This window comes from Nyctibius grandis, chromosome Z, assembly GCF_013368605.1.
Source record: "Nyctibius grandis isolate bNycGra1 chromosome Z, bNycGra1.pri, whole genome shotgun sequence".
NCBI classification, from domain to species: domain Eukaryota; kingdom Metazoa; phylum Chordata; class Aves; order Nyctibiiformes; family Nyctibiidae; genus Nyctibius; species Nyctibius grandis.
The window spans coordinates 87,476,595-87,502,749 of NC_090695.1; positions in this window are offsets into that span (position 1 = coordinate 87,476,595).

Sequence of the window (26,155 nt, forward strand, 5' to 3'; positions counted from 1 at the left end):
GTTTTGCTAGGTATTGTGGGAATGTAAAATAAAAATATGTTCCATGCCTCAAAGAGGTAGCAAGCTATATGTCATGCAAAAGATACCAGGGTTGGCAGATAAATTTGGAGGAAGCAGTGAAACAATGTTGGTTAAAATGAGAATAACGTTGTGAAAAAGCAGAGTGTAAAGAGGTGTTTGGAGAAGGATAAAAGGTGGATGGATGGAAGGTCTTCTGGGAATTTGGGAATTCTATGGTGGATACTGCTTCTCCACCCACCACTGTGGCTGCACTGTGAACTGCTTATGCGCATATCCAGAGGAGAACCATTTCTGTTTGGAGTATCTTCTGTATTTTCCCAGTTTTCTTATTCATTGTCTGACATTGCCTAAAATCCCGCTCTTTCTACCTTTTTTTTTTTAATTATCATGTTGTCTTACATTTTGTGAGCATCAATTCTTTCCGACTTGTCTCAGTGCTACGGGGGATACCTTACGTTTGTCTTGTCTATCATATTGCAGTTATAAATGCTCATGTGTTGCTATTTCCCTAGACATTACACTGAAAGAGGTGGAGTGCTTTCGTTTCCTATCTGCTTTCACTTCAGCTTCCCTCTGAATGCTCTTAGTAGGTGTATTCATTAAGGATGAACTCATGAGCAAATATAAATAAATGGTATGGAAAGAAATATCCATCCCCTGCTTCTTGAGAACATAGTGTTACATGTTTTGTAGCTGACCTGGCAGGATATTGGAAAAAAATAATTTTTTTTTTTTTTACAAAGTTTCGTTCAAATGAATATTGGAACCCAGAAAAAACACATTTGTTGACAGTGTTATGAAATCAATTAATTAATTTTATTTAATATGGATATTTTAATGTGCTCTTTTTCTGAAATGTTCACAGAGCCATTAAAAACTTCTCCCTCAGTTATTCAACAGTATCTTCACTGAAATGCTTTCAAAGCAATGAGAAAAGGGGTAATGAATACAGCAAAGAAAACCATTGAGACTCTTTGTAGTAAACAATCTTTCATTCTTTGTGTCACAATCACACAAATTCACAAAAACAGAACTCATGCTGAAAACACATATTGAAAAAAACCACACAAAATTCCAGCCCAGGAGTCCTGCATTATCTTTTAACAGAAGCCTAAGGAAGACTATTAGTGATATTCTAACTAGCATGATGAAGATAGTGTAAGTGCCTAGATAAAAGAATAAATATTTTTATACAACATAAACAACTGGAGCATCTTTTTGGAGCTCCAAAACTACATTCATTTGTTCTGTTGTGAAAATTATACACTAGAAACCTGGATATAACAATAGTACCAGATTTCTGATTTCAGCAGATTTGGTCTGAGATATACTGTTTCATTTAGGTTTTGGCTTTTGGAAACTCTCTTTGTTCTTTGATTGTGAACCTCATTTTGCATAAATCACACAACCAAAATCTCCAGTGGTACAATGCAAATTTGCTTGTGGTAGAGAGAAAGGGATCACAGTTTAAAGTATATAATCTTTTATTACTATTATTATTAATTGTTATTGCTATCATGTGTTGACCTACTCCAATCCCTGTTCTGCTGTTTGATGTTAATATTCAGCATTCTAGAATATCAGAAATTCTGTATTGCCTTCAAACAGGCTTGTACTGTTATAAATTGGTATTTATGCAAAGAGACAGATAGCAAGATCATTCAGAAGCTGTTCCATCTATTCTTTTTTTGCACAATGCTAGATTAAAATAAAAGCCTAGGACTAGAATGAAGTGAAACATAAAGAAACTGTTGTTGAGAATATAAAAATGAAGCACAGTCTTAGACTTTGGAGGACTTTGTTCTAAAGACTAGATTAGATGTTCTACACCTAAGTCATGTCCACACAGAATTTACTGTGAAAGTTGGACCATATATCAACAGACTTAAACATATAATATACATGACCGTGACCTTTGAATTACTTTTCCAAGTTTCCACATGCTGCAGAGCCTGAGTAAACAAAGGGTAATATTTACACTCAGCAACTTTTTGAAGAGACTTCTATTCGTCTCAAATCTCAATGACACGCATCTTTTTTAGATGAATTAATTTCTGCAGCTTTTATTGTCTGGCCTATTCCTGGCTGCAGAATGAAAGCGTTGACCTTGACTCAATAGATCCATAAGGATAGAAGGAATCAATTTAAAAAATAAAGTGTTTGTGAAGGAGATAAATCTGCTCTAACACTTTGAACTATGTAGGCTTGCAGGTCATTACTGCAGCACTTTCTAACTCTGCTAGTACCTCTGCCTTGCTGACATTTTTGTGTTGACCTAAATCTATAAAAACCTCGTCATGTTTCTTGTTATTATCTATTAAAAGTTGGTGCAATAGGGTTATACAGTGAAAAGTCATTAGGCCTGCAGATAAACTGAATTTTTCTTGGCTGATCAAAAGACACATAAATCAGTCACAACTTAACTTCATGATAACTTCTTTTCTGTGTATTTTCATCCTCCTTTAAAGTGTACTTTTCATGTTTCAATATCAGTTTTACTTTAAAAGCATGAATTAGAAAGGGAAAACTTAAAACCCATGAATTTTAAAATCTATCTATTTATCTTTTTAATTTTAAACTTTACCTTGGAAAATCCCTTCTGCCATAAAGCCCTGTGCCCCAAAGGATTAACCAAATGAAAATAATAATTTTGTTGCAATGGAGTGTTAGTTGGTAAATGTTGCCAAAGTGCTCTTGAGACTTTCACAGGATTAAAATGCATCTGTTTGTAGTGGAATGATGTTAACAAACCAATGTCCTAGCGCTACATCCAAGGGCTGCTAATATAGTGCTCTGAATTATTTAAAGTATAAATGAGTAAAGATGCCTCTTCAGGCTCCCTACAGACTCAAATTTGGTGTTACTGCTACTGTTACTGCTCCTCCTTTGTGTGTTTTTTTTTCCGGTAGATTATTTCAAAGTACATTTATATTAACTGTATAAATCTCACTGTGCTCCCAGGAGCTGTATTTTATGGTTGCATTATGTTTACAGAGTATAATATTGGGGCATATAGAAGTCATCAGCTTGACCCTTTAAAGTAACTGCCATTGAGGTTAGGTTGGCATCACATCCTGGAGGCAGACTGTAGGACTTGGTAAGAACAAAACCACAAATGACTGATATCCTTCAGGCATGAGAACCTAGTCCAATAGCCACTTAAGAGAAATACTTCTTGGAGCCTTTTCACAGTTAAAGCCAAATCACTGTGTTCTTTCTCACTTCTGTAGCAAGCAGTTCAGATGACTTCAGAGGGACCACTTGTGACAGAAAACAGTACTCAAGGATTGCATTCTCGCCGTCACAGGTCCCCCACAGTTGTCTGTTTCCAGGCATAGTAATTTGTAGAGGTATCACAATTTACTGCTCTTTCAGGCTGTTGTGTTTCTTTGGAATCTCCAATTTCAGAGGTAAAAGGAAAAGGCTGTGTACAGCAAATGCTCTCCTGATGGCTCATGTTGACTCTTTGTTTGGGTTTCTCAATAGAAGAGATGTAGAAAACTCAGGTTGTTTCCCTCCAAGGACTGTTTCTGTCTGAGTCATTAATCCTGCCTCTAAAACTACAGGACAAAAAAGGCAAATAGACATTTGAAATGATTAAAATGAATGCCTTACGTTGTAGGAACACAGTCAGCTGAAGCAGCCCTCTCAACCTCCTCAGTGACTCCTCAATTGAATCCCCCTTTCTTATTATGGGTAGTGTGAGTAGGTGTTTGCAAACATGGGAAGGACTTCAAGTGTTGGCCCTTTAGGTATACTTCTGTAGCGATGCCTAAACTCAAGTGCTGGGTAACTGACAGATTTGACTTCCCTGAGTGTGGATGTGTTTTTAGAATGAGATTCAGATGGGCTGTTATTCCAGGATCCACTTTAGGAAAACTTGCAACTGTGAAGTGACATTAGTACAAATGAGTCACATTATTACCTATATCATAACGGCACAGGATGCCCTTCCCATTTGTGACAACAAAGTGCGTACAAAAGAGCTCTTAGCCCAATCACTGAGCCATAACCAGGTATGGTAGAAGAGAGGACCACAAAACGCCTGTGTGTGTGTGTGTGCCATTGTGCCACATCTTCTATATTTAGCTGTGCCAGGGAACCCTTCTTCACTCTCTTGGCTCAATCTGTTCTGTGATTAACCAAACAACATCTCCTCTGTATGTGAATAATCACACACTGTGAAAGGGTGAGAGCCATTGTGCTGGTGTCAAACTCTGATGGCAAGCCATTTTGGACTGCCAGAATTGTAATCGTTACAGTCATTTCAAAAGAGTTTAAAGTAGTTGTTAAAATGAAAGCGCCTCATCATCCTGAGAAATAAAGGCATTCTTGGCCTTCAGTCAGGCATTCTTCTTCAGAGCTAGTGACACATTTATGTGATTATAACGCCAAATTAATTTTCTGTCTTCTGTATAATAGATGAGATGCATGTGTTTTTTAGAATAAGGGAGGATGGGATATTTACTTTTCAAATATGGGAAATAGTACAATTCCCTCATTATTAAAAAAAAAAAAAACAAACCCAGGAAAACCAAATTACGATTTTAACGTCAAAGGTGTAAGTCTAAGATAGATTCTTGCATCGGGATTGGGCAAATGTATCTATCTGATTTCTCGGCCAGCATGGCGCGTATCAATTCCTGTTGGAGCCATTATGTGCCTGTTTTCTGCTAATTTTGTCAGTCTACTCAAAGGACAGGTAAAGCTATTCTGAAACCAGCTGATAAAGGTCCAAAACCTGCTATCAGCTAAGCTGGTGCAAATCATATTTGATCAGATATACCCCAGATCTACAGAAACTGAGAGCAGAATTTGGCCCGCTGTATTTCATAAGTGCAGTGCAATATTATGCATCCAGATCTCTTGATGCTCATGCTGAGTGTGCTGACAGTGCTAACAAAATTCCGATTGAGTTAAAATCACTACCGGAATTAGTCATCTTGATTTGTTTCCTTTGCTGTATCTATTTCACAAAAGTGTTTCACATTTTCAGAGCAAATACAACACTTCAATAGAGTGTTTAATAGCCCCAGCTGTCCTCCAAAATTTGTTCAAACGGTTTAATGGGGGGAAAAAAAATCTGAAATTTAAGGATTCTGCAATATATACATTTAAATTTTGATATATAAACTTGGCAGTCAGTCTCTACCATTTAAAAACATGCATAGTTTTTTTTTTCATCTTCTCAAAATGCCAGCTGTGTTATTACCTAGCTGGTCTGTTTTGTCCACATGTGCCAAGCCCTGGTTCTGCCGCAGTTGGGGTTCTCACCTTTGCACCTGTCAAGGCCCAATCTGGAAAGTGGTGCATGATAAAGAGTCAGAGTGACAGTCCAAACTTGTTCGTGCAGCAACCTTTAAATGCTTGGAGAGACTTTTCTTTCATGTTTTAACTGTACAGCTTCAATTCCAAAAGTCCTGTTTTCTACACCAAACAAATTTCAGCGACAAAAATAAAGGAAGTCTAAATTTGTAGGTAAACCCTGACATTGAAGTGCTGAAGTTCCTCAGAGTAAGGCATGTTGGCAAGTTTTATCTCTCAGAGATTTTTCCATTGAATTCCTAGTGTAAGAGATGGACTACTATTTCACCGATCAAGTGATCTGCAAATACAGAAGGGTTATCTTCTGTTTCTTTTTAATAAGTGTGCCAGCCTGGATGTGGCCATGGGTAACCTGCTTTGCTGACCCAGCTTGAGCCGGTGGGGAATCGATCTCCCGAGGAGCCTGCCAACCTCAGCTGCTATGTGATTCTCTGCCTTTCAACAAGATTCACACCCCATTTATGCTTGGCCAGTGGACCAAATAAAATGAATACTCTAGCATAACTTTATCCTTAAACCATGTATTGCAGGTTTAGGATTTAATATAAATAAATGCAAAAGAAAGAATCATTCATCTTCACCCCTTGAGAAACTGTAAGAGCTTACAGTGGATAGACTGTCATTACAGAATAAGCTATTTCCCATATTGGTACCTAGTTCTTAGCAAATTTTTTATTAATTCCCTTTACAGCACAGAAAAAAATATTGAAATTTTAAAATGGCCCTTTGCTTAGTATCAGAATTAAGCTTCAGTACCCTTAGGCGGAAATAATTGGTGTAGTTTTCTGATACTCAAAAGCTAATGAGAATTTAATCTTTTTGCTCTCAGGAAATTTATTCTGTTTTTATCATCACAACAGTGAAAATTGAGAAAGAATAAAGATCTACATTGTCAGAAAATATTTCTAGGTACATAAGTTAAGAACGTAGTGCTAATTAACAATGCTAAAATTAGATGAATTTTTATATTCTCAATGAGCTAGTAACTTTGGTAGTATTTAGACAATACTTCAGGATACGTCCTGAAAAATAATATGTTCTTAAATGCTCCCTATTTAACGAGCCAAATAAATGAAACCATTGTTATATTGCAAATAATCACTCATGTTAAGGTCATGAGAGAGTATAATAAAAGGATAAGAAGAGCTGACTGGATCTTGAGATGCCAAAGTAACTCTTGTGTGTGAAGTTGCAAACTCAAATGGGACTTGTAGCAGCCACAACCCATTCAGTCTCAGTTCTACTAAAGTTTTGCTATCAAAACCTTTTCCAATGTAACTAAAATGGTCATGTGCCAAGTAAGTTATATCCTTCCAATGTAAATATGAACAATTTATTACAAATATTTCTGGTTAGAGAGTTTGGAGAATGTCTGCAAGTGCTGAATAGATCACAGAATGGCCACACAGCAGTGAGATTTCTCTTGGTTTTCATCATAAGATTTGAGTCCAGAGAATTACGTCACCATACTCACCAATCTTTACTACTATTGAAATAGCTTCCTGTTTTTTTGACAATTTTTTTCATGTGCTTGAATGTTTATAGTACATTTTTCTTCCAGCCATTATGGACAGATGCACTTTCAGAGGCTGGGACTTCTGTGATCACATTCAGTTCATACTGGATGATCATTTGGCCAGTTTGGTTAGGATAGTGACTGTAACGCAGTGTAAAACTAAAGAAATGAAGAAGCAAGTACCCATTCCCGTGGCAGTTAAAAGACTTTCCATTAGGATCCTAGTTTATCTGTAAAACAACTCCTTATTTCCAGTCAGCATCACTGAGTTTATTGTGATGTCCCATCCTGCCCTTCCTAATGGACATTTCCATCCACTGACGCCTTTGCAGCAGATGTGTTCTGTCCAAATTAGAAATTTCACATGGTACTGAGCCCAGAGGATGTTTTAACACTATTTAATTGTATTTCAGCTGACACATGTTGAACTGCTTACTCTTTTGACAGCCTGTTCCTCCTATCCCGCATGTGTGATTTTTCCCTGGTTTTGATAATAGTATATGATTATGCACCATTTGTGACTAACACCTATAGTGACTCCTTGTTATATGGATTTTTCATACAAGTACAGGACAATGATTTAAAAAGAATAGCATTCTCTGTCAACTGTGGTGAAGTCCTGTTAAACAGTACAGGAAAGCCTTACTTTTTTTTTTTTTCATTTGCCTGCGTGACTCTCCATTCTAAATCTGGTTTATGTCTTTTACTATCAATGCAAGACTTAAAAAATATATATATATTAATTTTATTTAAGGAGCACTAATGAAAAAGCAAAGCAATATTATTTCACATATGGCAACTAGAAGATCAGAAGGCAAAGCTAACCTTTATTGTATTTATATAAACAATCAATTATATATAAAATACACTTGTATAAAACGTTCTCCCTGGTAATTTATCTTTCACTTCCAGCTGAACTAAGGACACTGAACAAGTCTGATTACATGAATATGGGAAAAGGCAAGGCCTTTTACCTGTTTAATTTTTGCTACTTTTATAACCTTTTAATTTGGAAGTTATTCTTGTGTTCATCGCCTAAGCTTTTTTTATAAATACTCCCCTCTATAATGCTGTTATAGTAATCTTCTAGAATAGCCTCTCTTTTCCCTGTCCAGAAAGAAACTTCATTTATAATTATATCAGTGCATTGATTTGTTGCTGCTTTTTGAATTATTCTAATTGATAATAGATCAAGCCTATGTTCCTTCATTTGGAGAAGATACGCAAAAAGGCTGCAAGGCGTGTCCTGCTGCTTTTTATCAATAAAGCAATAAATATTTGAGTAAAATAATTGTGATGTCTATTTTGCCCTGGACTATGGGATGGGAGCAATCTGTGATGGATCCAGTGTCCTGGAATAATCTATTATCTTCCAGGTGAATGGTGTTGGAGGTAGAGAGAAAGAACAGAGAGATCTGCAGGACAATCCATCAAGCAAAAGAGCAGTTTCTGCTGGAGAGAAGCAGATGTGGCATGATGTAATGTTGCCTTCCAGGTTGAAAAAATCCTACCTAGAGAGTTTCCTGAACAAAAAGGTAACTTTCAAATGTGATTGAAGTTGCTAATTGATTATTCTGGTGTTCTACAGATATTCCATCCTTATCTGTAGATGCATGTCTAAGAATCCATAGGCTTTCGGAGTAAAATGGAGCTATCTTATGACTCAGCATAATTAAAAAAAAAAAACAACAAAACCCAACAAAAAAGCTGTACGCTTTCTTCTTGTGTTTGCGCACACAATTCTGTTTTCAACCAGAAAAATTAGGCTTTGCTATTAATGACATGAACAAAACCCATGGGGTTTTACTGGATGGTCTTTACTATGTTTAGGTTAAGTTTGAAAGGTTTATGTTCAATTTCTTGTGGTTTCTTAAGTTCGATGGTCAAAGGATGTATTTGTGAGCTTTATTTCAGACCCAGAGAGACTATTGTAAGAAGAGTTATTCCTAGGAGATTTTAACTAAAAAAATGGTAGAATTGTGTCAGTGGGTGATCTCTTGCAAATTCTCATACTATGTGTTAAAGACTATTGAGCTTTTTGACATTATTGATTCTGAATCCAAACTTTAGCTCTATTCTGATAGATGTAAAGCAAATTATTGAATTAACAGAAGCATTGTTATATATCTGAGATAGATAGTCATAATACCATTTCCGTATTTTTAGATTTGTCTCAAAAAGGTTTTGTAAACGTAGGCGTTGAAAACATTAGGGATCATGAAGCTCTTATTAGGCATCAGAATTTTTCTCACTTGTAGTAAGTGCCAGAGGAGGATGTTCTGGAAGAGAAGAGAGAAGTTTGCCTGTGAGAACAGGATTTCATACTATTACAGCAATGACCACTAACAACAAATGGAGTTCAGAACAATCTTTATAGGTTCCCATCATGAGAATACATTGAGGAGGAAGCTCAGTATCACAGTAGAATTGGATTTGTTGTTTGTTTTTTTTTTTGAGGAAAAATAAGCCTGTAGTCTTCATAGCTGTAAATTTGGTCACAGTAGATGACTTACCTAAATGGTGGACAGTCCCTATTTAAATTGAAAAGGAACCTTTGCAACATATATAAGGGATGGCGTACAAAGAATTAAGAGCTTAAAATTTGTGAATCCATTATATTTTCCATTCAGTGTTAAACCCTTGCTTTGACCATTTACCAATTGTAACTCTCCAGAGTGTGTCTGATGTATAATGAGTTTACACAATGTCTGCTGTAGTATGTCCCACCTAATGGTTAGACCTTCAGCAATTCTGTAATGGACATAAATAATGCTGCTAATAAATTGAGGCACAGAACTGTATGGCAGAGCATATGTAGATTGCAGGCTTACTTGAAGTGTAGAGCATATTCTGAAATGACCTGTGTGGCATAGCAAATTTGTTAGGCTATTATGTTAGTCCTGCTAACAAAGACAGTGAATTTTTGTGGAGATGAGTTTACATTGAGTAGGGAACAGCTTTTTCTAGGTTTTACTAATTAGCACATATTACTAAGCCCAATTTTCCTACTGCTTCCTACAATTAATTACAATGTTTATGTAACTCAATAATTAAGTGTGGGGCATCTAATTGTCTTTTAGCACTTATCATTAATTTCTGTGGGACTAAGCCTCTTGAGACTGTCCATATGTGATCATAAATTATACGGTGAAGGCCAGAGACAGAAATTCATGCCTTTGTGATCTAATTATTTTTTAAGTTATCCGTGCTGCATTTTCCCTCTCTTCACTCTCACCATCCAAATCCACAATAAAATAGAGATTTAGATTCTCTCTCCACTTGTGCTCGTTCTAACAGCTGGAAAATTATCTGCAGTGAATAATAAATGTTTCATGTTTGCAAATACTTGCTTGCCACTCCACCTTCTTCCTAGAACAGGTAGCCATATAATCCATTCTCACTAAAGGCATTTCTGAATGAAAAATATAAAATACAGCATTGTATACTGAAGAACCATTCAACTCTAGTTGAAGTGATGAGAAGCTTTATAGAACAACTATGGACAAATTTGTACGTAGTCTGAACCAGGCTCTTTCCTCTAAGAAGGTTGTATCCAACCTGTAGAAAGCAGCATTATTGGGTACGTGCTTGACAAATGGAGCATGCCTGGGTGCAACTTTCTGAACACCTTTTAATCATAGATCTCTAGACATACCTGAAGGCTTCACTGCTTTCTATCATTATTTTCACAACAGAATAGTTTTGTGCTATTATTATGCTCAAACTTTTTTTTTTCATTATAAAGAGGGATAATTCAAGATAAGAAACAGCAGGTTGCCAAATTTCCAGAGTATTTTTTTTTCAAACTATTTTTGTCTACAGAGAGTAAAATTACTCCTGTGGAAATTTTCAAATACATTTAAGGAATAGCTTGTAAAAAATTATTTATTCATCTAATGATGCATGTGAATATCTTACGGGATTTTAGAAAGTGCGTGAGCAAGTTGGAACTAATGAAGTTTAAGCATCTAATATGTTTAGCTTATCTTAAAAATTCTGTGAGATGCTGGTGCAAAATTATAAGAGAATTTTTTATAGAATGACATAAAAAGTTTTAGACTGAACCACGTTTCAAAAGTGCCTTAGAGACACTCAGTTGATTAAATTGGAATTAAACCACCCACCCAAGTATTTAAAACACTGAATACAAATATGCAGAGAAATATTGTTGCATTTGTGAAGATTTAAGTTTGGGAAAGGAACAAGGCTTATAGGGAGAAATGGCTAATATTGAAAAACAGAACAATTTTCCAATCTTTTAATCATATCTCCTTAGTGTGTCTGACAGCCTTTTTACCTTTTCCAGTGGTATCAACTAGTCTATTAAAATGTATTTCTTCCCTGAAAAAAACTTGCATTTCAACACAAATATCAATCTGTTAGTTACTAAAACAAGAGAGTTTAAAAAATGTCCCCTACTTTGTACTTAAAGAAAAAGTTAAAGCATGAGAGAATGTAACAGGAGCTCACCTTGGGATTGCACACAGTGACAGTAACAATAAGTACTTCTTAAAGAAGTGTCACATTTTTTTGCTAACTCTTTTCTGTCTGAGAGATCAGGAGAGCCTCTGAGTAGCACAGTAGCAAAACCAAGCCCCAGTTATAATTCTATAGGGACAGGAACTGCAACTCTTCACTATTTATGATAAAAGCAACCAAAGCCCCTTGGGTTTTATGAGAATGTGATTCGATATCCTCAAGCAGCTCTGTGTCTGGAGACTGTTTATCAATCCAAGCAGTACTATGGGCTGTACTTAGCTGCTAGGCTTAAGTTTCTATGTATTCTGGCATTTGTATTAGATATAATATTCTGAAATTCCAGGTCAATGTTCTCATGAGAAGTGTCGTTGAGCAAACTGAGGCCAAAAGAGTTCAAATTCAGTGCAACTCGACCTTGTTCTCATCAAAGCTGCAGTGGTGGACATGACACACTGACTCAAGACCCATACCAGCATTCTAATTTCACACTGTGCATTTTTTGTAAGCAAAACATGAGTGCCTGCAATGACTTCCCAGCAAAATCCATGAGATTGCTTCTGCATAAGGCAGTGAGATGCCTCAGTGCTGTAAATCATCTCTTGACACACCAATTTTTCTACTTTAATGCAGACGGAACAGAGAGGGAACTAAGTTCTTGACTTAGCTGCCTCATTTGAATACCAAAAGTTAGGCTGAAGTGGCTTGTGTTCACTTTCAACTTGAATGGAAATGCAAGAGGTTCATTTGGTGAAGGAATGGGAAGATACGTCCTGAGCTGGGCCTGTAAGAGTGTTTTAGGTCTTCTTAGGGGAGCTAATAGCTAGTTGTATCTTTTGTTTGCATTTGCAATGTCTCTTAAGATCCTACTCACTCTGGCTGAAAGGTTCGTTTGTACCGGTTTTTGAATATTTTGTCTTATTGTCCTGAGGAGAGTTTGCCAGTTATGTAATTCCAATAAATTGCACAAGCTTTCCTATATTTTTACCTTCTGTTCCTTTGCTTTTGAAGGCTTAGCTGGAGAGTGAGAGCTGCCAAAATTGCAACTGTGCAGTATTTCCTGGCCTGGCAAGTTTGACATTTCTCCCTCACTGACAATACCATGAACAGCTGAATGATGATGTGGTTGTTGCTTTTTAAGCCTTTCCCACACCTGTCTTTGTTCATCTGCAGAGATTTCATGTTCTCTTTTAAATGACTAAAATGGAAGCATTTCCAAAATAGCAGAAGGAAAATGTCCACAAAACTCCTTTCCTGTATGCTGGTAAGGTACAGGCCAATTAAAAGCAGCTTTTATTGGAATTGGTCAAAGGGGGAGAGAATCATAATATGTATATACAGTCCAGAGCTGAAATTAGACCTGCGTTAGTCTCAAAGCTACTGAAATTCCAAAATCTGGTAGTTTAGGTACCATCCCTTCTCTCCCACAGCTTCAAAACCATTCAGTTCAAACATATAGTTAAAGCACCAGGGCTCTGTGACATGTACCTGTCTCCTAAAGAACTTATTTGCACACATAAATATTTTGCCAGACACGAATACTTTTTTCACCTTCTGAACTTAGTGAGAAAGAGCATTGTGGCTTGTCATTGGAATACCAAAGCTGCAAGTTGATAGACTATAGACAGTTATAAATTGAAACGGAGTTGAGGTCACATCTGTTCTTCTCCATCGTCCCATTCCTGCATTGGGTGACTAGAGGAAACCACTGATAATAGCAACATACATCTATAAGATCCAGAGTGCCTTGCAGAGGGAGCAAGTGTCTCCTGTGGAGAGCTCTGCACCTCAAAATATATGATAGTAATTAAATTACTGCTAATTGGCTTTAGTAATCTGGAGGCTCAAACACTAACCAGCTAACACAGGAAAAATGAAAAAAGGGAAATACCTTTTCTGTAACTTTTTGTTTTTCATCTCATAATTGCCTTACCTGCACTGAGAATTGCTTTCTGTCACATCTCCCATCTCATTTGAATTTGTTATTCTTGGATTTCTTTTCCTTGGGGGCAATTTTATTTGTAGTTGCTGTTTGCTTACAGGATTGGAAATAAAAAAAAATCATTGCCTGTCATAAAACAATTTCCCTGAGAGAAAACAATAACACCACTGAGGAGACTGTACAGTTACATTTCTTGGTAAATATGTGCTTTTTACTGATTGCTTTTATTTTCAAAATTCCTCTCTCACAGCCCTTGACAGCCTCTAATTCCAGAGGATAAAATCCCTCTTGCTCCAAAGCAAGATACATCAGTTAGACTGATAAAGGCAGTTGTATTAGCAGTGAATAATATCATAGAAAAGAGACAAATCAACAATCAATAATGGTAATAATCTGTCATTTAAAAAATAATTTTTAAATTGCAACAAAATTGATAATTTGCATTTTTTCCTCCAAGTCTCACAACCACAAATGAAGATTTTTAAAAGCAAGCAACTGAACTTAGTTTGTATGGGGCATTTTAATGACATCTGGAAAGATAATCTTAGTTTTGTTGTTCTACATTTTTTAAAAAGCTCCTATTGGTCTTAACTGTGCTGGCTAAGAATTTTCTCTTCTGGCCTTCTCTCAATTTTCTACAAGCTCTACCTCTTGATTTATATGTGTTACTGTCAGTTGCCCCATTTTTGTAATTTGTTAAGTATTCTTTTCTTATTACTTCATGGATTCTTTCATCTCTACAATGAATCTTTAAAAATTAGTAGGTGTCCTTGATTATTATTTTCTAGCACTTGGAAAAATAGTAGCATTGTAACCTGCTCTCACTGCTGCTTTTCTGTTAAATTTGCATCAACAATCAATCTGTGTTGTAATTGTTTCTAGCTTTCTGGAATTGGTTCTTTAAAAGCACTGTGGTTTAGACTTTATTTTGCTTGCACATAAGAAACGCAGTAGGATGATTGGGTTTACCTCAACTAGCACAATTTTTTAGCTCTGGGAGGAATTAGTCTTTATCTCTCAAGGTAAAGCTTAATATAGATTTCCTAGCACATTGGATGCAACCCTTTTGATTTAGGAAATTATCTTCTAGACTAACACCAGTCTTTTAAGGTACACGTTTCATATTGTAGCCCTGTGTGTTAATACAACATTTTTCTCTAGGTAGAAACTATAAATCGATATTAAGAACCCAGGCATCCTTTACTTTTTCTGGATTTGTGGTCTGTAAAAATTCTCATTTATATCCCATCTCATGCTTTATCTGTCATCATACTGAGCATTCAACATCACTTTCATATTATTTTTCAGTGAATCAGAGAAAGGTAATTCCATTTTTTACACAGTTATCTCAAATGCAGGTAACATATTTTGGAAATATCTAGTTTCTGCTTATGAAACAGATACAGAATCTATCCCTGCAGTTGTTCTATAATGCAACATCTTTCTCATATTAGATATTTTTCCATAATGTCTTTTGAACTTGAGAATGAGAAATGGTAGCTTATATCTAATAAATGTCAGACAGAAGATGTGCCAAATCTACAGCAGCAAACTGCAGTGAAGCGCGCAGCCTAAAAGCTGCAATATACTGTTAGGATTCACAGTCTAGCAAGGACTGTTAGATACGTCCTGATCCTTTTATGCTAACATTTTTGGTGGAAATTAAACTCTTTAGGTTAAACCAGGTACTCAGCTTGCTCACTCATCCTCAGCTTACTCAGACTTTTGCTTTATTTACAATGCCCTTGGAATTAGGAAATTTAAACTCTGAGAGCTCTCTCATTATACCTTGCTGAAAAAAAAATCCAGTATGGACAATAAATATTAGTCAGTTGTTTATGAAGAAAATGAGAATTTATGTCCTCCTCAAAAATCACTTCCCTTTGCAGCCAAGATATGGTGCCATCTTCCAATGCAGTAGAAATGTTCAAAGCTTGGGAATGTGTATTTCTCTTATTGACTTCTCTCCATAGCAAAGCAGCGTAGTTTACGTATGGGAACACAGCTGATGCTGTATTCCACAGGCCGGTGAAGACTAGGGATGGATTTCAGGGTTGCCAGAAGGATATCTGAGGCCTTTTTGAGGATCTGTCTGAATAGCACTGCTCCAAGGATAGCCCTTTTTTTTTTTTTTTTTCTCTGCACATTGTCATTTAAAAATGCATCCTGGTGTGAAAATAACAGATCTTGGTTTTGCAAATTTGGACAGGGTTTTTTTTTTCTCGGTCAATGAGGATTATCACATCACCACTGTTTTTATTCTTCACAGTAGACACTTTTAAAATGCAACTTAAAAATAAAATCTCCTGGCTGCAGCAAGGAAGGGACTATCACACATTAATTTGATATGCTTGCTCGGAGTGATTTTATTTTTTATGGTTTTTCACAGCATTTTAACATTTCAGTATTCATAACCCATTTTAGAAATTATCATCAGAGGATGTTAGTCTTACCCGTGAAGGACAGATGATATACATTTTTACAGCTTATTAGGCTCCTAGATTTATCCTGAACACATACACGAAGTCTGCTTGAAATATTAGCCTCCTACACAGCTACATTCAAATTACTGGGTAGATGGTCCCACTGGGGTTCCTGTTTTGTACCCTGCAACTATGAAGGTTCAGTGTGCCAGTGAGGATCCTAACGATAGCTAAGAGTCACGAAACTTTCGGTTTTCATGGCAACCATACAGTCTGTTGTACAATAACTACTGCTTTGTCACTTATTTCAAGTTGAGCTTTGAAAACAGTTGGCAGTAGAAAAGCATCTCTTTATGCCTTCTCTCTACAGAGCCTGATATTCTTGCCTGATGCATTTTGTTAGCGCGTGAGATACATCTCTTTCCATGAAGTTAATTGGCAGGGAGCTTTGGGCAATAATAATGGCTACATGGTTAGCTTGCTGTTCGTGGCACTATGATAATGAGAGTTTCCTTCAGAGGAACACTGATTTGATCCTCAGCTTGCATGCTCTTCACCTCAGAGGCTGCAGCTAAAGCTCATGAAGGTCAGAGGTGAGGAAAGGTGTAATGTCAGCAAGCAAAATACCCATTAGCTGCAGATACCCAATTAGGTATCAGCTTAGGTGGGGCTGAACGTAATAATTTGTGGGAGGATATTTGGCGGAGAAGAAGCCTTTCACAAATGCTCTTCTCAAAGGTCTGTTGTCTCTCCCGATTGCTCTGGACCACAGTCCCAGAATGGTGCTGAGGCAGGAGCTTTTGATACTGATGGCAAAAAACAGTGTGGGCTCCCTGACTGTTATCTCACAAATAGTATTAACTTATACAGATGTGTGTAAAGTGCCTAACTTTCATCTGCTACTCCAAATGGCAATAAGGTCTGAGCTGCTGCCTGCTGAAAGCCATGAAAATGACCCAATAACTTTTAATGGGCCTCAGATCCAGACCCAGGATATTAATTTTTGCAACAGTCTTTAGGACATGATTCTGAAAAAGCACACAAATGTATGCCTAACTTTAACAACTAAATATGCTCCATCTGAATAGGAATGCTGTCTTGAATCAGGGTGTGGCTAATTGTGATGATACCATTATTAATAACAAGCAGTCTACTGCAGATGTGGCTGTGCATTGGTAGTTGGTAGAGTCGTGCATATAGATCCTTAGGTTTTGTAAATGGACTGATGAGGGAACTTCCCAAATGAATGGCTTTCTCAGATGTGACAATCACAGGAGCGGTTACAGAAGGGTGACCTACTTTAGAGTGGACTTCAGTATGGTGGAAATTTTTCTTGAGAAGTGTGCTGAGAAGGGAATTAGATCTATTTCCTTTTTCTTATTCTTTTGCATGTACAACTGTAATCAATTTATTCAACAGGCAACAACTGGTATGTTTCTGTGTCTTCACGGTACCATAAAAATCTCTGAATGATTAAAGAGAAGCAGTCACTAGAACCCCTTTGAGGTGGGTGAGGAATCAAAGAGTTTAAGACCAGGAAAAAACAGTTAGATCATCTAATCTGACCTTTTGGGTATCACATATATGTTGCATTTCACTTAGATGTCATTGTGTAAAACCTAAATATTTAAATTATAATATCGAACTTTCAGGGTACTGAACAGTGTGCCATATAGAGGAAGCAGATAGGCTAACCTTGCTGCTATTTCTGGTAATCAGGTGAAATTTGCTGTGGTAGTCATGCAACATGTTCTCCTGTCCTCTGGTTTTGAAGGGATATATTGTTAAAAAAAACCCCAAACAACCAACAAACAAAAACCCCAATGATCAATATAATCCTGAGCTGGTCAACAAACTAGATGTCAAGACAGCAACTTTGCTGTACTCCCTTGTAGCGGATGTTCATTCTACCTGGTGTCTGAGCTGCAGTTGTGGCCAAGCACTGAATACCGGAAAAAAAAAAAAGGAAAGTAAAAAATCCTGGAATAACAACTCCCTCATGTAGTGCCTCTGCATCAGAATATGCTCTTGGCCTTCTCCAGACTGTCCTGCCATGGTGCAGATACACCTGACTCAGTACCACCAATCAACATACCTCCAACGAGAAATTATTTCTCAGTAAGAGTTCAGTTACTGCTCCATCAGCCTTTAAAACAGGCTGCAGGTTCTGGTGGTAACTAACTTTGTAGCTGCCTTTGAATGGCTGCCCCTTTGCTTCCTGCACTTGACCTGACCCACACGTTTTCTTCTGTTTTACTAAAAATAGGTCGTCTAAAGCTTTGAGCAAAATGAAGTGACCTGTTCAGAGAAAAACTGCAATGTTAAAGAGTGCATTTGCCTTTTAGCAAACATAATATGCATCAAATCAATTATCTCAGTGAAGGCTAAATAACATTTTACTGTGCTGACCAAGGCGCTCAAAGCTTCTGTTGTCTCGCACAACATTTTGTTGCTTTAAGAATGGTTTTCTTCATAAAAGAAAAGAGCAGTGATTAGGAGTTGTTTGGAAAATACTCAGCCAGGCCAGTACTTGACATCCAAAACACTAGCCACTAGTGGAACAAGAACAACTGAAATAGGAAAAATAATTTTCAATTTCAATGTCTAAATTGAGCAATTAGGGAAGAATTAGATTGGCATGGTGCCAATAGGTAACAAATGTCAAGTAAATCACAGTAACACTGTAATATGGGCTAGTCTTTAAATATATTTGTTTGCTCTCTCCCTAGCTCTTTCATCCATAATTCACAAATCATTCATGGGTGGAAGAGACACAGACAGACCTTCAAAAAATATGAGGATTCCTCCAGTCTCAAGATTTGAGGAGTCATGATGAAATAGTCAAAGTATCTATGTGATTCAGGAGGCCAGGCCACATTGGCCAGTTGGGTACCCAAACACAGCTGCTGCTCTGAAAAACACACAGCCTACATCGATGTGACAGAAAAGGGAGGGAGGAAGCCAGGAGGTGTGTGGGGGTTAAAAGAAGATCAGGGCAGAGCCAGAAATAGATCTAGTTTCTATACAGTGCTATTTTTCAAGACGTAAGTTGCAGGACAGACTAAGTGTAGAGCCAGATGCACATTTTCAATCTGGAGTTTTAGACCTACCACTGTCTGAAGTATTGCCCCACATTCTTGTTTTATTCCCTCTATGAGTGCAGTGTCAATTAACAGGAAAGGCCATACAGTCTCTGAACGTGCTAGTCTGTTTATACCTGTGCTTGTAATTTACATGTTTTGAACAGCTGCTTTGGGAGAGGCTTTCATGTATGGAATTTTCTCTAATACTGTCACTTGAAAGTTTGAAGTGCTGCTGCAAATATTTTGATAAAACCTATCAACAGAGGAACTTTCAATGCTTCAGTTCCTCTTACTGTCTCTTCTAAGTTTAAATGAGCCACAGATATTGTTGTTTAATTGCATTTTGGGGGGCCCAGTCCTGGGATTACGGCTTACCAGGAAGTAGATTTTCCCATTCTCAAGAGTACTGCCTCGGTCACTTTCCCAGTAAGTTTCCAGATATGAAGTAAGAGTCGTGTTTTCTTTGGAAGTCTTCCTTACTGGCCCTATGGATTGCATCTTTTGCTGTGATCTAAGAGACAGTGATACCCTGCTCAGTTTTCTCAAAGCATTGACACAATCCTGGTGAAACTTCTAAAAGCTCTAGCTGGGAAGGAGTTAGACTTACTTTCTTCTGCTTCCCTTGCCTTACTTTCCTGTCTCAGGAAAATAGGTACCCTGTCTCCAGGGACTGAATTCGCCAGAAGGGGCCATTTCCTGGCTACCCATGTCTGTTATTGATTATTGAATGTTTTGTTTTGCATGTGTCTTTCTGGTATACAGTTGTTACCATCAACATTGACTTTAAATCAATTCCCTGATGTTGACAATGGCTGTAATTGATTTTCAAAAAGCAATTACCTTTGTTGTGGAAAAAGTCCAGATATAATTCACATTAAACCATACTGAAACCTATAAGCCAAACCATTGGAAGTCTGAGTGTTTTAGCAAGATCAACCCTCCAGTTTTAAGTATATGTCACTGCAAGATGAAAGGCACTTTCACAGAGCCATGACATAGAAAATGAAAGTACAGTAAATAATTTTAGAAGTTTGATGTGTTGGGAATACGCAGACAGATTCACGTGTGACTAGATCCTTCCATGTATGATGAAATGTGACCCCACTATAGAACTGAACATCACATGGACACTTTAAAAAGGGCAGGTGAATTTTAAATCAATTATTTTTTCCTCCACTCTGCATTTGCAGGCAGAAATAACAATGTGTGCAAAGTGCTGATACCTAGTGTTATGGAAATTATATACTTTTCCCCTCTTCTGAGTCCTAAATGTTCCCATTTCCTTATTAAAGGTAAACTGGTTTAGATTCTTTAACTCTCCTGAATCCTCAACTGGATGAAAATATCGTCTCTTGAAAGTGATACAATTTCTAAATACCGAGTCCCTAAACATGATAATCTACACAACATCGTGGACACAGCAAGGACTATTTGAATGAATATTGCCATGTGAGGTGCTCAGAAAACTGGGGCTGTGTTTACTCAAATGGTCATGACAGAACCATGAGTTTCATCAGGTAGTTCAGCCCAGCAGCACAGAACTCATGATCAGACTTGTTTAAAATAAGCATACAACCAATAGGTAACTCAGCCCCTCGTTATCATATATGCAAATGGCTTACGCATACATTTTTTTAGAAAGTCTCAAAGTTGGGAAGACTATCTGGAGAAACTCAGCAGAGTTTCCTCACTGTTACCTGGCTTCCTTGAAAACATCCCAGCTTTCATCCCCTTTTCATTCCAAGCCGTAATTGTACCACGCTTGTCATTTGAAATGTGTTGCAGTGTCATGATCAGCTTCAAACATAGGGTGAGCAGTTAAAAACCTTGTAACTCAATAGCTTTATCTGACCTTTTCATATCCTGTCATACTAGGATATTTTCAGTTAGAAATAAACTAGTTTTTAAAAGATAGTTTTATCTGGGTGGCCCAGTATCATTTAGAATAAGGCATACTTTGTATATGTTTTTGTGCAGAAGTAAACTTTAGAATTAATCCCAATGAAAATGGAAAATACTTGTGAGAGAACGTGTGTATAAATGTCTAAACCTTAGATTTTCCCTTAGCTCATTTCTGAGTACAGTGTTCAGTGTAGTTACAAAATAAAAATGTGTAATATCCCACTCTTCTTTTGGAATACAAGTTTAAGCTTAATTGCTAGCAGAATTAACAGAAATGTCTTAAAGTCGATAGAAGGAAGCAAAGAAAACAAATCTATAAGATGTTTGTCTTATAACTGATGAATTACTTTTTTTTTGGCCACTAAAAAACAGGTATCTGCATTAGAGTTTCTGGTGAGCTTATGATTAAGCAATGTCCGTTTATTTTAGAATGTCAAGATCGGTTTAACCTCAAGATGGTGCTAGATGGTCAAGTTGGCTGTCACAACAGCTATTGTTTGTCATTTAAATTTTTGCAGAATGAAAAAGCATTGATAATATGTAATTGGTTAATAACCAATAAGAATGGATAAAAGCTTCGTATTAAAGTGCATCACTTTTGTAGATTAATATGTTTATCTGCCTGAGCAAGACATGATTTGAAAAGATATTGATTATATCAATGTCTCAGAATAAAACAGTGCTTGGGAAGCAGAGCATATATAAAAGTCATCAGAACGACAGTGACAGGAGATATACAATATGCAGTTTGACAGCTTACCTAGTTATTAGAACCAGGCAGTCTGGCAGTAAGGGGAGTGTCATTCTGGCAAGTTAAAGTAATTGAAACCTATCAGATAAATAGTAAATACTTAAAGTTCTTGAAGAACATAAGATCTTTTACTCTTTCATTTGAAATAAATAATATATAGAAGTACTTTAATTATTCCAAATCAAGCAGTTTTCATGCTGGAAGATGGTTATCCAGGTTATGGCTGTAGTATTTAACCTATAACTGTGCTATGAAAGTGGTAAGATCCTCCTAGTGCAAACACAGAGTCCTTAATATAGTGTATCACTATACCAATTCTTGGATCATCAGGGAAATGAGCTTCGCTGATACAGCAGTACCATTATTCTGACAACTTTCTTAGCACGAGCAGTTGTATAAGTGATGTAACTGCAGAATAGGAAACTCAGACAGCTGTTGAGGTTTTTCCCTTCAGTTATGGCACCAGGTCTGGTTTTCATGTATGGCCAAACAGTGGCTAGATGACCAGAAATTAATCTTACAACTTCCTTCCTTGTGAAACTGTTGAGGGAAAGATTTTCAAAGGAGCCCATGACAATGTTGTTACTGTTTATGGCAAAAAAAGTAGTGCTGGGTTTGTATAAACTGCTTATAACTCAGTGTGGTGGTCACTAAAACAATCCTACTCACTTTGAAAAAATCTTTTCCCAAAATGAGATGTGGGTCTGCTTGAAGATCCTGGTTCCTAGGCATGTCTCCTGTGATGGGTGGGTGTTGGAAAGCAGGGAATCTCTCTTCCCCGAACCGGGTATTGTTGTTCTTTTAGTTTTCTTTGCTTTTGGTTTTTTTTTAATACTTGCTTTTTTGGCAACAAGACTTAATATTTTAGAAAAGCTGCAAAATGGGAACAATTTGTGTGTCAAGTTAATTTATTTTGCACCAGAAAGGCCCTTCAAAGAGATAGCTGTTTAATATATAATCTTATAAATGAATGAGCAAAATAATATGGGGACTTGGGGATATGCAGTGACAGGAGTCTTTTTATTAAATTTTATTTTATTTTGAATTTTGAATTTTTTATTTTCACAGATATTTGTCTTGATATCTTCCAAAGTTTTTATAATTGTTAAATGCAAGCAATTACTAATGAAGTGGTGGGATCAACCAAGACAACATTAGAGAAATGTGAAAAACTCTGGCATTGAAAAGGGCTGCTTGATCTCCTGAAATAATTGGAAATTTGCCACCATTCTTTTGTAACCTGAAAAAAGGTTTTACAGTCCTTCTCATTTGTAAACCTGGAATGATATAAATGAGGACACTGCTGCCTATGCTGCTCAAAGTCTTAGTTTCTTTATTGTTTATATAATGCATTTCTTGGAGAGAAAGAATCAGCTAAATGTAGTTGTTTGCCTTTATAAAGCAGGGAAATAGAAATTAGACTGTATCCTACCCGCAGATTTCTATCAGATACAGATAAAAATATAAATAGTCTAGGAGACAGTGTCCTCTTAAATGATGATCCTAAGGTTAGTGGGGCTTTTCGAGAAGATTTTTCTTGTCTACACAGTTATAAAGAAACTGGAAGTTGATTTAAGGTTTTATTATAGGGATCATAATCCTACATCACTCATAGTCAGTATTTGAGCAGGAAGGTATTTTATGTATAGTTTTAGAAAGCTATTCAGAAGGAAATATCATACTGGTCATCCCAGCTATCCAAAAAACCTATTTTAAAAAGTATTTCAAAAGGAAAATAGATGACTTTTTTAGAACAGTGGGGAAATCAACATACTATGCTTTTTTCCATTAGATTAAATTCCAAAGTGACATTCCAGCTGACAGAAAGACAGAGCCAGTAATAAAATTCATGCTTACATGGTTCAGGATTAATCAAGGGGAGAGCTAGAGTAAGAGTGTTTAGCTAAAAGTAATTTTAAGTCACAAGTACATAAGGATAGATGATTAATTATGTTGTCCACTTTGGGCAATGACGGTGTAAGACAAATTGCATTTGAACTTGGCCACAGAAGAGTTTAAAAAACAAAAGCACTGAGTGGCAATAAAAAAAATTACAATATTTGCTTCCTCTCAAAGCATTGTGTATTGATACAGCGAAATGATTCCCTTTGGCTTCATAGAGAATTTAGGAGAAAGTTGTGTACAGATATCGATCCTGACACAGGATCCTTCCGGTGACAGTCTCAGAGGTGCAGCGTGCTGAGATGCAGAGGCTAAGTGTTTGCAGTTACCTCTGCCACACAAAGATCATAGTCAGCATCTGGATCTCCATATGGAGGATAAAACTTTTTATATTACAAAAAAGCTTTCCAACAACTGTTTTGGCAGGGACAATCATAAAGAGAGTATTTGAGCATCTTATTACACTGTTAATATATTCCCATCAGGAAGTTAAACTAATTAACTCCTCTCTTATGCATACGTTGGTGATATTTTTACATTTCCCAGGGCACATAACCAGTCACAAGAAAAGGATAATGTCACCTTCCAATAGTCACTCCATAGCAGGAGCTGGAGGACACTCTTAAAGCAAAATGTTTTGTGTGCAGTTAAGTTTCTTGCTGAGATAGAACAAAAGATCATGATCTCATCTGACATCTTTGCTTCAACATGGTGTGAATCCCTTCTTTATCTATTTTTCACAATTTTTACTTCTTTGTGCTCTTGATATCATAGTTGTCTATTCTGCTTGCATTCTCTGATTGCCAGGAAAAAAAAAAAAGGAATTATTTCAGCATTGAGATACAGAGTTACTGGAGAGTCCAGCAAAGGACCTCTGAGATGATTAAGGGACTGGAGCACCTCATGTATGTGTAAAGGCTGAGAGAGCTGAGACTGCCCAGCCTAGAGAGAAGAGAAGGCTCAGGGGGGATCTCATCAACATATACAAATATCTGAAGGGAGGATGCAAAGAAGATGGAATCAGACTCTTTTCATTGGTGTTCAGTGACAGGACCAGAGGCAATGGGCACAAACTGAAACACGGGAGGTTCCCTCTGAACATCTGGAAACACTTTTCTACTGTGAGGGTCACTGAGCACTGGCACGGGTTGTCCAGAGAGGTTGTGGAGTCTCCATCCTTGGAGACATCCAAAACCTGTCTGGACAGAGTCCTGGGCAGCCTGCTCCAGGTGACCCTGCCTGAGCAGAAGGGTTAGACAAGATGACCTCCAGAGATCCCTTCTAACCTCAACCATTCTGATTCTTTGAGACTGTAACATTGCTGTTCAGTGTTTCTGATGTCATCTGTGACGGTAAAGCAATGATGCGGGAATAAAAGACTTGGATCTCTTTAGCCTTGAACTAAACCTACTAACCCACTTGCCTTCTTTTTTATTAGTTTCATTTCTTCAATCCATCTGTGAAAATAATGCCTAAGAAAAGCATCCTTCAGAAGAAAACAGATTTTAGCAATGAACATCGGTCAAGTAGAGCAAAACATAATATAGGTGAGTAATGAAGGACAAAACACAATACCAGTGTCTGTATGCAAACTCATCCTCTGATGGCAACTTCTGTCATTTATAGTATTCTTCCTGTTGTGAGGGAGTACATTTTTTTTAAAAGCATTGTCAATGTATTGTGGAAACCAACAGTAACACAGAAGGACAAGGACCATTGTCTGCATCTGCCTAATGCTTCTAAACAAGATATTTTTAGCGAATTGTAATCTAAAATGACTTGTGTGTCAGTCAAGGTCATTTTTTTTTTTGAGCTTGTCTGATGCACACGATGAAGCTACTGTATTAAACGCAGTTCAGCATAATATCCCTAATTTAAGATGTAGACAATTATGACGAATTAACCAGAGAGAATAGCTGTGAACCTGATTCTTTATTACCTGCATCAGCGATGTTGGAAGAATAAATGGAAGGCATAAATGAAATAATCTGTTGCTGGGCAGTTGAAGAACACACTAAATCACCTGGCTAACCAAGAATGAATATTATGTTTTTGAACTGACAGAAAAAATCATGGTTAAGGTCACTGTAGATTTATTACCCCAAGGAACATTATAATAAACTCAGTTGTCTTTATGTTATAATTAACTAAAAGAAGCCTCAATCTTCAGCTAATTCTCTCTTGCAGGCACATGAATTTGTACTAGAATTAATTAGATGACAATGTCATCTGATCAAATTGATGGAAATCTATTGAACTGCATGAACTATACGTTTTCAAAAGAAGCAGTGAAGATTTTGGCAGCACTTCCTTATAGCTTTTAGGAAATTCCACAGTTGGATAACTTTGTGTTCCAAAGCCAGGATGAGCACAGGGCTTGGGTTTGGTTTGGGATTTTTTTTTTTTTCCCCCAAAGCAGATTTTGTGAGAGGAAAGAAATTCTGGATGATTTAAGTATAATGTTCCACCTTCTATTTTAAAATGTCTAGACTATTCAATGGATATTAAAAGCAATGAACTTTAACATATATTTCATGAAAAAATAAAAACATATTCTAAAAATATTTAAAACTGTTATTCAAATGTTTATAGTTTAAAAAATGCGTTTTCGTCAAAATCTATATTTAAAGGAAATTTCAATTCCTGTGAAGACACCATTGTTAGTGAAAAAATTTGAGTGAAAACATGCTGTAAGTCCTATTCAAGACTATATGTCCCCTTAAATGTTATCTTCCTGTGGTACTCAGCCACTTTGGAAAACCTAGGCCCAGATTTATCCCATCTAACTTTAACAGTTTCCCTGACGTGCTGGGC